At 44.9% G+C, this 14,131-nt stretch overlaps 1 protein-coding gene across 1 annotated transcript in view; it reads left to right on the top strand.

Annotated features, from left to right (window-relative positions):
• The window catches only part of LOC128700883 (DBH-like monooxygenase protein 1), a 430,549-nt gene that overhangs the window by 192,189 nt on the left and 224,229 nt on the right, over positions 1-14,131 (top strand). The gene's annotated exons all lie outside the window — the stretch shown is intronic.

Raw genomic sequence — 14,131 nt, 5'->3', positions numbered from 1 at the left:
GAGGTGAAGAAGCTGCTAAGTGAACTAGATACCTCAAAGGCACCAGACATCTGCTCCGAGGGAGCAGAGACGCTGTGTGTACCACTAACAACAATTTTCAACACATCCAATGAAACTGGGCAACTACCTCAGGTATGAAAGACAGCAAATGTAGTTCCCATTTTTAAGAAAGGAGACAGACATGAAACACTAAACTACAGACCTGTGTCACTGACGTGTATAGTATGCAAAGTCATACAGAAGATTATCAGGAGGAGAGTGGTGGAGCACCTGGAACGGAACAAGCTTATAAACGACAACCAGCACAAACCTACTGGAGTTTTATGACAAGGTAACGGATGTAAGACACGAGAGAGATGGGTGGGTAGATTGCATTTTCTTGGACTGCAAGAAGGCCTTCGACACAGTTCCTCACAAGAGACTAGTGCAGAAACTAGAGGATCTGGCGCGTATAACAGGAAGGGCACTGCAATGGATCAGAGAATACCTGACAGGGAAGCAACAACGAGTCATGGTACGTGATGAGGTCTCACAGTGGGCACCTGTGACGAGCGGGGTCCCACAGGGGTCAGTCATAGGATCAGTGCTATTTTTGGTATATGTGAATGACATGACGGAAGGGATAGACTCAGAAGTATCCCTGTTCACAGATGATAAGTTAATCAGGAGAATTAAATCGGATGAGGATCAGGCAGGACTGCAAAGAGACCTGGACAGGCTGCAAGCCTGGTCCAGCAACTGGCTCCTCGAATTTAACCCCGCCAAATACAGTCATGAAGATCGGAGAAGGGCAAAGAAGACCGCAGACAGAGTATAGTCTAGGTGACCAAAGACTGCAAACCTCACTCAAGGAAAAGGATCATGGGGTGAGTATAACACCGAGCACATCTCCTGAGGCGCACATCAACCAGATAACTGCTGCAGCATATGGGCGCCTGGCAAACCTGAGAATAGCGTTCCGATACCTCAGTAAGGAATCGTTCAAGACACTGTACACCGTGTAAGTCAGGCCCATACTGGAGTATGCAGCACCAGTTTGGAACCCACACCTTGTTGTAAAGGTTTACAACAAGGCTAGTTCCAGAGCTAAGGGAAATGTCGTACGAAGAAAGGTTAAGGGAAATCGGCCTGACGACACTGGAGGATAGGAGGGTTAGGGGAGATATGATAACGACATACAAAATACTGCGAGGAATTGACAAGATGGACAGAAACAGGATGTTCCAAAGAGGGGACACAGTAACAAGAGTTCATAATTCGTAGGTTCGAGTCTCCTTCAACCTGAGTGTGTATATATATATATATATATATATATATATATATATATATATATATATATATATATATATATATATATATATATATATATATATATATATATATATGAGAACATAAAGTTTCGAAAACTCTCCAGAATTCATTTCTTAGGAAGTTTTTCGTATGTTTCGTGAGAAGCCGTCAACTTGACAACTTTCCTTTTCGCGGAACTTAACTCCGAGTCAAGTTCATCTTGAGATGTACGTCTTGCAAGACGTCTCGCCCATCACAGTGCTATCCCACCCGTGTCGCTCACGAGGGGAAACCCTTGTATTGCCTGGGGGATTTTCAACCTTAAAGAGCCAGTCCCTATCATGCAATCTCTCAGAGGGAGAAGGGATTAGAAACCTCACTCTAATTTAAAGATTTGCTCTACGTGGTGTGTCAGTAAGGCTTAATTACTAACAAATAATGCTATAGATTTCGACGATATGGTCTGAAAGTCAGTTATTAACTTTGTGTTTGCTCTAGTGTAAGTTCTGTTAATTACCCTTGAAGGTTGTGCTTATGGCTGTGTGTATTTACCCGGCTGAGTTTGAAAGGGTTGAGTCATGGTATCTTGTGTGTAGTGGAATTTAAGGTTGAGTTTCTGGAGTGTTGAGTTATAGCTCCTGTGTGTGTACTCACCTAGTTGTGGTTGTATGGGTCGATTCACAGCTCTTGGCCACGTGTGTGTGTGTGTGTGTATGTACTCACCTATTTGTACTCTTTGATTTGTGGTTGCAAGGGTCGAGTCATAGCTCCTGGCCCCGCCTCTTCACTGATCGCTACTAGGTCCTCTCCTCTCTCCCTGCTCCTTAAGCTTTATCATACCTCGTCTTAAAACTATGTATGGTTCCTGCCTCCAATACGTCACTTGCCAGACTATTCCACTTCTTGACAACTCTATGACTGAAGAAATACTTCCTAACATCCCTTTGACTCATCTGAGTCTTCAACTTCCAATTGTGACCCCTTGTTTCTGTGTCCCATCTCTGGAACATCCTGTCTCTGTCCGCACCGGCAAATTCCTCGCAGTATTTTGCATGTCGTTATCATGTCTCCCCTAACCCTCCTGTGTCAGTAGTGTTACTGTGTACTTACCTTTGATATACCTTTGAAGAATTTCGAGAGTATATCTACTCTCTGAGCCCGGCCATGGGCCAGGCTCGTCTGGTGCTTGCCTGGTCAACCAGGCTGTTGCTGCTGGAGGCCCGCTGTCCTACATATTCATCACAGCCTGGTTGATCTGGCACCTGGTGAAGATACTTGTCTAGTTTCCTCTTGAAGGCTTCAACACTTGTTCCAGCAGTATTTCTGATATCTTCTGATAAGATGTTGAAAAGTCTGGGACCCCGGATGTTGATACTGTGTTCCCTTATTGTCCCCACCGCACCCCTGCTCCTCACTGGGTTTATTTTACACTTCCTCCCATATCTCTCACTCCAATATGTTATGGCAGTGTGCAGATTTGGGACCAAGCCCTCGAGTACCTTCCAGGTATATATTATCATGTACCTCTCTCTCCTCCGCTCCAATGAGTACATGTTCAAGACTTGAAGGCGTTCCCAGTAATTTAGTCGCTTTGCTGGCTCAATGTGAGCCGTAAATGATCTCTGTATTTGTTCCAGCTCTGTTATTTCTCCTGCCTTGAACGCGGCCGTCAGCACTGAGCTATATTCTAAGTGAGGGAGCACTAGCGATTTGAAGAATGTCACCATCGCCATTATTTCCCTCGTTTTGAAAGTTCTCAATACCCACCCAGTGATCTTCCTGGCTGTCGTGATCTTTGTCCTGTTATAATCTTTAAAAGAAAGGTCCGCTGACATAATTATTCCTAGGTCTTCCACGTGTTCCTTACGTTCTATTTGGTGACCCTCTTGAGTTTTGTATACACTGTTCCTTTTGAGTTCTTCATTCTTTCCATACCTAAGCAGCTGGAACTTATCACCAATGAACGTCATGTTGTTCTCCACTGCCCACTGGAAAACCCTGTTTATGTCTTCCTGTACTTTTTCAGTGTCCTCTACCGTACTGACTTTCATGCTTATTTTAGTGTCATCTGCAAATGATGATACAAAAGTGTGCCGAGTGTTTTTGTCTATGTCTGCTATGACGATGAGGAACAGCAGAGGTGCCAGGACAGTACTACTTGTGTAGTATACTTAGATAATCCCAGCTACTTATTAATAAGCTCCCTTCTTGCGTAACATCACGAGTCCGGCACATGAGTGCCACCAGCTAGAGGCCTCCTCAGTTCCACGTTAGGCTGGACTGGACAAGGCTCCAGGGTTTTTCCTCCAGACTCTCTCAATTATACGCCTCCAAGACATTCAACGTGTGTATTTCTTATTCCAATATCTCCTGACGAACCCCCAAGACACCTGTCCTCCAGTGTCCTCAGTATATGTGTGTACTCACCTAGCTGTGGTTGCAGGGATCGATTCACAGCTCCTGGCCCCGCCTCTGGGTGTGTGTGTGTGTGTGTATGTGTGTATGTACTCATGAATAATCGTAACATTATCTTCCATTTCACGGGCCGTATATAACCCTGGTGGGTTTATGTCTCCATGATCAGAATTGATGAATAAGACACATGTACAACACCTGGGTGTCTTTACTGATGAATAAGACACATGTACAACACCTGGGTGTCTTTACTGATGAATAAGACACATGTACAACACCTGGGTGTCTTTACTGATGAATGACACATGTACAATACCTGGGTACCTTTACTGATGAATAAGACACATGTACAACACCTGTGTACCTTTACTGATGAATAAGACACATGTACAACACCTGGGTACCTTTACTGATGAATAAGACACATGTACAACACCTGGGTACCTTTACTGATGAATAAGACACATGTACAACACCTGGGTACCTTTACTGATGAATAAGACACATGTACAACACCTGTGTACCTTTACTGATGAATAAGACACATGTACAACACCTGGGTGTCTTTATTGCAATAAAAATGCCCAGGTGTCTTTTTCATCAACTTGTCAGTGTTGCAAATCATTAAGAATTTAAAAAAAAATTTTTATTAACATATTTCCCAAAGGTTGTGTGACCCCGACGGATTTAGAGCCCCCATGGGAAATAAATTTAATGGTATTTTGTAGCAAGCTGATTTTTCTTCTCTCTCTATCTACTCATTTATCACCTGTTATCGCCGTTCTTGTTATTTCATTGTTTCTTAACGTTCCCCTGTTATCACCATAAAGTCACTTCGTCTCTCTCTCTCTCTCTCTCTCTCTCTCTCTCTCTCTCTCTCTCTCTCTCTCTCTCTTTTCCTCTATCTTACTTTCCTTCTGTTTCGCCGAATTTCAGTGCTTCCTCATTATTCCTCATATTATCCAAGTTTTCCTCCTCCTGGTCTCTGACCACTTGAGTTTTAATTGGTCTGGGGCTTATTAACGTACCTTTTTTCAATTACGTCGTATCCACTGGCCACTTTACTAGGTACAACCTTGTGGCACTGGGTAGCAGTTTTAACCACCAAAACAGCCTGGATTCTTGGTGTCATGGATTCAACAAGGTGCTGACAACATTGCTGAGACAGCCTGGTCCATGTTGACATAGCATTACGCAGTTGCTATTGATATGTCGGCTGCACATTCATGCTGTGATCTCTCGTTTCACATCTCAAAGATATACATAAAATTCTGACTATCTGCATGTCGATCAGAAATTGTGATTCGTCAGACCTGACGATGTTTTTCCGGTTCTCCGCTGCCCGGCTCTGGTGAGTCTGTGTTCACCGTAGCTGACAGGAGTGGAACCTGGGGTGGCCTTCTGATGCTGTAGCCCATTCACTTCAAGGTTCAACGTGTTATGTATTCAGAGATGCTCTTCCGTGTACCACTGTTGTAACACATGGATATTTGAGTTACTGTCGCCTTCTTGTCAGCCTGAACCTGTCTAGCCATTCTCCCCTCAACTTTCTCATTAACAAGGCATTTTTCGCCCACAGAACTTCCGCTCACTGGATGTTTCGTCTTTTTCACACCATTCTCAGTAAACGCAAGAGACCGTTGTGTGTGAAAATTCTAATAAACCAGCAGTTTTTGAGATGCTCAAACCACCCCATCTGCCACCAACAACCATTGCAGTCACCTGGATCACATTTCTTCCCTATTCTGATGCTCAGATTGAGCAACAATTGAACCTCTTAATGTCTGCATGCTTTTAGGCATTAAGGTGATTATATATATATATATATATATATATATATATATATATATATATATATATATATATATATATATATATATATATATTATTCTTTCCTTCCTACTAGCAGAAAGTCTACGAGAGTTCCATTCCCCTTATTGCTGCTCCTGCTGACTCGTTTCATTTCTCTGGTTTTCGTCTCAATGGGTTTATTTGGGGCTGGGAAATAGGAGTAATGTAATTGATTACTACCCAACGACTCCCATAAAGCCATCAGAAGTAGGGGAGAGATGGAGCCAGGAGGAAGGAAGGAGGAGAAGCAATGGCCACAGGCACATTTCATGGTTATATAGGAAGAGGAAGACGAGGAGGAAGACGAGGAGGAAGACGAGGAGGAAGACGAAGAGGAAGACGAGGAGGAAGAAAAGTAATATTGATCATTTGTTGGTTGTTCTTGTGTAAGAAAATTATAGTAAAAGAAGTAGTAATAGTGGTATAGTAATAGCATAGTAGTACTATTAATAATAATTGTAGCAACAGTAGTAAAAGTAGCAGTAGTTACCAGTGTGTGTGTGTGTGTGTGTGTGTGTGTGTGTGTGTGTGTGTGTGTGTGTGTGTGTGTGTGTGTGTGTGTGTGTGTCGAGAGATACTTATTAAAAGATCTTCATCCAATTTTTTCCCCAAGCTCTATACGACCCATGAGATCTTAGAGCTTCACCACAAATATAATAACTACCTTGAATTACCTTCATAAGACCTAACTGAAAAGTCTGGCTACAATTACCTTGTTAGCTAAGGCTCAATAGTTCCTAGTGATTAAGGGTTAATTAGACTATGTGATTAGCGTCGTTAAGAATAAGAGGATCCCACTTTAGTCGTCTCTGGAACACTGACAGGAAGAGTGAAGCACTGACAGGAAGAGTGAAGCACTGACAGGAAGAGTGAAGGACTAACAGGAAGAGTGAAGCACTGACAGGAAGAGTGAAGGACTAACAGGAAGAGTGAAGCACTAACAGGAAGAGTGAAGCACTGACAGGAAGAGTGAAGCACTGACAGGAAGAGTGAAGGACTAACAGTAAAAGTGAAGCACTGACAGGAAGAGTGAAGCACTGACAGGAAGAGTGAAGCACTGACAGGAAGAGTGAAGGACTAACAGGAAGAGTGAAGCACTGACAGGAAGAGTGAAGGACTAACAGGAAGAGTGAAGCACTAACAGGAAGAGTGAAGCACTGACAGGAAGAGTGAAGCTCTAACAGGGAGAGTAAAGCACTGACAGGAAGAGTGAAGCACTGACAGGAAGAGTGAAGCAGTGACAGAAAGAGTGAAGCACTAACAGGAAGAGTGAAGCAGTGACAGAAAGAGTGAAGCACTGACAGGAAGAGTGAAGCACTGACCGAAAGAGTGAAGCAGTGACAGGAAGAGTGAAGGACTAACAGGAAGAGTGAAGCACTGACAGGAAGAGTGAAGCACTAACAGGGAGAGTGAAGCAGTGACAGAAAGAGTGAAGCACTAACAGGGAGAGTGAAGCACTGACAGGAAGAGTGAAGCACTGACATGAAAAGTGAAGCACTAACAGGAAGAGTGAAGCACTGACAGGAAGAGTGAAGCAGTGACAGAAAGAGTGAAGCACTAACAGGAAGAGTGAAGCACTGACAAAGAGTAAAGCACTGACAGGAAGAGTGAAGCACTGACAAAGAGTAAAGCACTGACATGAAAAGTGAAGCACTGACAGGAAGAGTGAAGGACTAACAGGAAGAGTGAAGCACTGACAGGAAGAGTGAAGCACTGACAGAAAGAGTGAAGCACTAACAGGAAGAGTGAAGGACTAACAGGAAGAGTGAAGCACTGACAGGAAGAGTGAAGCACTGACAGGAAGAGTGAAGGACTAACAGGAAGAGTGAAGCACTGACAGGAAGAGTGAAGGACTAACAGGAAGAGTGAAGCACTGACAGGAAGAGGAAGCACTGACAGGAAGAGTGAAGCACTGACAGGAAGAGTGAAGGACTAACAGGAAGAGTGAAGCACTGACAGAAAGAGTGAAGCACTGAGAGGAAGAGTGAAGCACTGACAGGAAGAGTGAAGGACTAACAGGAAGAGTGAAGCACTGACAGGAAGAGTGAAGCTCTAACAGGAAGAGTGAAGCACTGACAGGAAGAGTAAAGCACTGACAGGAAGAGTGAAGCACTGACAGGAAGAGTGAAGCAGTGACAGAAAGAGTGAAGCACTGACAGGAAGAGTGAAGCACTGACAGGAAAAGTGAAGCACTAACAGGAAGAGTGAAGCACTGACAGGAAGAGTGAAGCACTGACAGGAAAAGTGAAGCACTAACAGGAAGAGTGAAGCACTGACTGGAAGAGTGAAGCACTGACAGGAAAAGTGAAGCACTAACAGGAAGAGTGAAGCACTGACAGGAAGAGTGAAGCACTGACAGGAAGAGTGAAGCACTGACAGGAAAAGTGAAGCACTAACAGGAAGAGTGAAGCACTGACAGGAAGAGTGAAGCACTGACAGGAAGAGTGAAGCACTGACAGGAAAAGTGAAGCACTAACAGGAAGAGTGAAGCACTGACAGGAAGAGTGAAGGACTAACAGGAAGAGTGAAGCACTAACAGGAAGAGTGAAGCACTGACAAAGAGTAAAGCACTGACAGGAAGAGTGAAGCACTGACAGGAAGAGTGAAGCACTGACAGGAAAAGTGAAGCACTAACAGGAAGAGTGAAGCACTGACAAAGAGTAAAGCACTTACAGAAAGAGTGTAGCACTGACAGGAAGAGTGAAGGACTAACAGGAAGAGTGAAGCACTGACAGGAAGAGTGAAGCACTGACAGGAAGAGTGAAGCACTGACAGAAAGAGTGTAGCACTGACAGGAAGAGTGAAGGACTAACAGGAAGAGTGAAGCACTGACAGGAAGAGTGAAGCACTGACAGGAAGAGTGAAGGACTAACAGGAAGAGTGAAGCACTGACAGGAAGAGTGAAGCACTGACAGGAAGAGTGAAGGACTAACAGGAAGAGTGAAGCACTGACAGGAAGAGTGAAGCACTGACAGAAAGAGTGAAGCACTGACAGGAAGAGTGAAGGACTAACAGGAAGAGTGAAGCACTGACAGGAAGAGTGAAGCACTGACAGGAAGAGTGAAGCACTGACAGGAAGAGTGAAGCACTGACAGGAAGAGTGAAGCACTGACAGGAAGAGTGAAGGACTAACAGGAAGAGTGAAGGACTAACAGGAAGAGTGACGGACTAACAGGAAGAGTGAAGCACTAACAGGAAGAGTGAAGCACTGACAGGAAGAGTGAAGCACTGACAGGAAGAGTGAAGCACTGACAGGAAGAGTGAAGCACTGACAGGAAGAGTGAAGGACTAACAGGAAGAGTGACGGACTAACAGGAAGAGTGAAGGACTAACAGGAAGAGTGAAGGACTAACAGGAAGAGTGACGGACTAACAACAAGAGTGAAGGACTAACAGGAAGAGTGAAGGACTAACAGGAAGAGTGAAGGACTAACAGGAAGAGTGAAGGACTAACAGGAAGAGTGAAGGACTAACAGGAAGAGTGAAGGACTAACAGGAAGAGTGAAGGACTAACAGGAAAAGTGAAGCACTGACAGGAAGAGTGAAGCACTGACAGGAAGAGTGAAGCACTGACAGGAAGAGTGAAGGACTAACAGGAAGAGTGAAGGACTAACAGGAAGAGTGAAGGACTAACAGGAAGAGTGAAGCACTGACAGGAAGAGTGAAGCACTGACAGGAAGAGTGAAGCACTGACAGGAAGAGTGAAGCACTGACAGGAGGACTGGTGGTCCGGTTTATATATACCATGGTTTATGTTGGTCCATATAAGAGACGTGGTCATTACTCTAAAAATTTCCTTTAGTAAACAGGCGTCAAAAAACCAACGTTTAAAATTCCAATTATCATAATTATAATTATTTATCTACTGAAATTATTTACCTATTATTGAAAATATTATTAACCTATTATCATTATTATTATTAATCTCGTACTGATAATATTAAACTATTAAAATTATTTATTAACCTATTATAGAATTTATAATTGTGACATTGAAATTATTTGCAATTATCATTCAATAAACGACCTATAATTATTATATTAGAGATCTTTAAAGGGATAATAGTGATGGTATAATTTAATGGAACAGCAGGATAATATTTCAGTATATTGTATCGATATTAAGGTGTGATACACACACACACACACACACACACACACACACACACACACACACACACACACACACACACACACACACACACACACACACACACACACACACACACACACACAGACACACACACACACACACACACACACACACACACACACACACACACACACACACACACACACACACACACACACACACACACAGACACACACACACACACACACACACACACACACACACACACACACACACACACACACACACACACACACACACAGACACACACACACACACACACACACACACACACACACACACACACACACACACACACACACACACACACACACACACACACACACACACACACACACACACACACACACACACACACACACACACACACACACACACACACACACACACACACACACACACACACACACACACACACACACACACACACACACACACACACACACACACACACACACACACACACACACACACACACACACACACACACACACACACACACACACACACACACACACACACACACACACACACACACACACACACACACACACACACACACACAGACACACACACAGACACACACACACACACACACACACACAGACACACAGACACACACACAGACACACACACACACACACACACAGACACACACACAGACACACACACACACACACACACACACACAGACACACAGACACACACACAGACACACACACACACACACACACACACACACACACAGACACACAGACACACACACAGACACACAGACACACACACAGACACACACACACACACACACACACACACACACAGACACACACACAGACACACACACACACACACACACACACAGACACACAGACACACACACACACACACACACACACACACACACACACACACACACACAGACACACAGACACACACACAGACACACAGACACACACACAGACACACACACACACACACACACACACACACACACACACACACACACACACACACAGACACACACACACACACACACACACACAGACACACACACACAGAGACAAAGAGGGGTACCAGAGAGTATACCTCGACCGCGACAGAACACAAGAAGAAAGGACTACACTGAAAGAGAGGGTACAGAGACGCAAGGAGGAACGAGAAGCAATGAAAATGAGCAGGACCCAGACACAGGAGGAAGGGCAAACACACCCCACAGAATCTCCCACCAAAAGACCCCACCCGCGACATTCCCAACGCAACTGAGCAACCTATACTCCAACCCACTCACTGTTCCCTCTGCCACCAACCCCCATATCACAAACCTCACCCCAACAGCTGTCCCTTATGGGCATTCTGACCCCACCCCCATCAACACATACCCCACCTACACCACAGCCCCATATAGGCCCCCACCAAGGCTCTCCCTCCCCCAACCCCAATATACTTGCATGACCACAATGATAGAAAAGAAACTAAAGGTTTGGTACACAAATGCGGATGGAATAATGAATAAACATGAGGAGTGGAATGAAAGAATCAGTGAAAAATCCCCAGACATCATAGCAGTCACAGAAACAAAACTCGCTGAGATAATAACAGACACAATCTTCCCAACAGGATATCAGATCCTGAGGAAAGATAGAAGGAGTAGAGGGGGAGGAGGGGTTGCACTGCTCATAAAACACCAATGGGGATTTGAGGAAATGGAAGGCATGGACATGATTGGAGAAAGAGACTACATTGTAGGTACAATTCAGTCCGGAGAACATAAAGTAGTCATTGGAGTGATGTATAACCCACCACAGAACTGCAGGAGGCCAAGAGAGGAGTACGAAGAAAACAACAGGGTGATGGTGGACACACTGGCTGAGGTGGCAAGAAGAGCTCACTCGAGCAGAGCAAAGTTACTGGTAATGGGCGATTTCAACCACAGGGAGATCGACTGGGAAAACCTGGAGCCACATGGGGGTCCCGAAACATGGAGAGCAAAGATGATGGATGTGGTACTTGAAAACCTCATGCATCAACATGTCAGGGACACAACCAGAGAGAGAGGGGAGGATGAGCCAGCAAGACTGGATCTTGTGTTCACCCTGAGCAGTTCAGACATCGAGGACATCACTTACGAGAGGCCCCTTGGAGCTAGCGATCATGTGGTTCTGAGTTTTGACTATATAGTAGAGTTACAAGTGGAGAAGGTAACAGGAACTGAAGGGGACAGGCCAAACTATAAAAGGGGGGACTACACAGGTATGAGAAACTTCCTGCAGGAGGTTCAGTGGGACAGAGAAATGGTAGGAAAATCAGTAAACGAGATGATGGAATATGTGGCAACAAAGTGCAAGGAGGCAGAGGAAAGTTTTGTTCCCAAGGGAAACAGAAATAATAGGAAGACCAAGACGAGTCCTTGGTTTACCCGAAGGTGTAGGGAGGCAAAAGCTAAGTGCAACAGAGAATGGAAAAGGTACAGGAGGCATAGGACCCAGGAAAACAAGGAGATTAGTAGAAGAGCCAGAAACGAGTATGCGCAGATAAGGAGGGAGGCCCAGAGACAGTATGAAAACGACATAGCATCGAAAGTCAAATCTGACCCGAAACTGCTGTATAGCCACATTAGGAAGAAGACAACAGTCAAGGACCAGGTGATAAGGCTGAGGAAAGAAGGTGGGGAACTCACAAAAAACGATCAAGAGGTATGTGAGGAGCTCAACACGAGATTTAAGGAAGTATTTACAGTAGAGACAGGAAGGACTCTGGGGGGACAGACCAGATGGGGACACCAACAAGGAATACACCAACAAGTGTTGGACGACATACATACAGATGAGGAGGAGGTGAAGAAACTGCTAAGGGACATCGATACCTCAAAGGCAATGGGACCGGACAACATCTCTCCATGGGTCCTTAGAGAGGGAGCAGATATGTTGTGCGTACCACTTACCACAATCTTCAACACATCCCTGGAAACTGGGCAACTACCTGAGGTATGGAAGACAGCAAATGTAGTTCCCATTTTCAAAAAAGGAGACAGAAAAGAGGCACTAAACTATAGACCTGTGTCATTGACGTGTATAGTATGCAAAATTATGGAGAAGATTATCAGGAGGAGAGTGGTGGAGCACCTGGAACGGAACAGGAGTATAAATGCCAACCAGCACGGATTCACGGAAGGCAAATCCTGTGTCACAAACCTTCTGGAGTTTTATGATAAAATAACAGAAGTAAGACAAGAGAGAGAGGGGTGGGTTGATTGCATCTTCTTGGACTGCAAGAAGGCCTTTGACACAGTTCCTCACAAGAGATTAGTGCAGAAGCTAGAGCATCAGGCGCATATAACAGGAAGGGCACTGCAATGGATCAGAGAATACCTGACAGGGAGGCAACAACGAGTCATGGTACGTAATGATGTATCACAGTGGGCACCTGTGACGAGCGGGGTCCCACAGGGGTCGGTCCTAGGACCAGTGCTATTTTTGGTATATGTGAACGACATGACGGAAGGGTTAGACTCAGAAGTGTCCCTGTTTGCAGATGATGTGAAGTTAATGAGGAGAATTAAATCTGATGAGGACCAGGCAGGACTTCAAAGAGACCTGGACAGACTGGACACCTGGTCCAGCAAATGGCTTCTCGAATTTAATCCTGCCAAATGCAAAGTCATGAAGATAGGGGAAGGGCACAGAAGACCACAGACAGAGTATAGGCTAGGTGGCCAAAGACTGCAAACCTCACTCAAGGAGAAAGATCTTGGGGTGAGTATAACACCGAGCATGTCTCCGGAAGCACACATCAATCAGATAACTGCTGCAGCATATGGGCGCCTGGCAAACCTGAGAACAGCATTCCGACACCTTAGTAAGGAATCATTCAAGACACTGTACACCGTGTATGTCAGGCCCATACTGGAGTATGCAGCACCTGTTTGGAACCCGCACTTGATAAAGCACGTCAAGAAACTAGAGAAAGTACAAAGGTTTGCAACAAGGTTAGTTCCAGAGCTAAGGGGAATGTCCTATGAAGAAAGATTAAGGGAAATCGGCCTGACGACACTGGAGGACAGGAGGGTCAGGGGAGACATGATAACGACATATAAAATACTGCGTGGAATAGACAAGGTGGACAAGGACAGGATGTTCCAGGGAGGGGACACAGAAACAAGAGGCCACAATTGGAAGTTGAAGACACAAATGAGTCAGAGAGATAGTAGGAAGTATTTCTTCAGTCATAGAGTTGTAAGGCAGTGGAATAGCCTAGAAAATGACGTAGTGGAGGCAGGAACCATACACAGTTTTAAGACGAGGTTTGATAAAGCTCATGGAGCGGGGAGAGAGAGGGTCTAGTAGCAACCGGTGAAGAGGCGGGGCCAGGAGCTAGGACTCGACCCCTGCAACCACAAATAGGTGAGTACAAATAGGTGAGTACA

Source organism: Cherax quadricarinatus, chromosome 94, assembly GCF_038502225.1.
Source record: "Cherax quadricarinatus isolate ZL_2023a chromosome 94, ASM3850222v1, whole genome shotgun sequence".
Classification (NCBI taxonomy): Eukaryota; Metazoa; Arthropoda; class Malacostraca; order Decapoda; family Parastacidae; genus Cherax; species Cherax quadricarinatus.
This window is presented reverse-complemented; position numbering and strand designations above follow the sequence as displayed.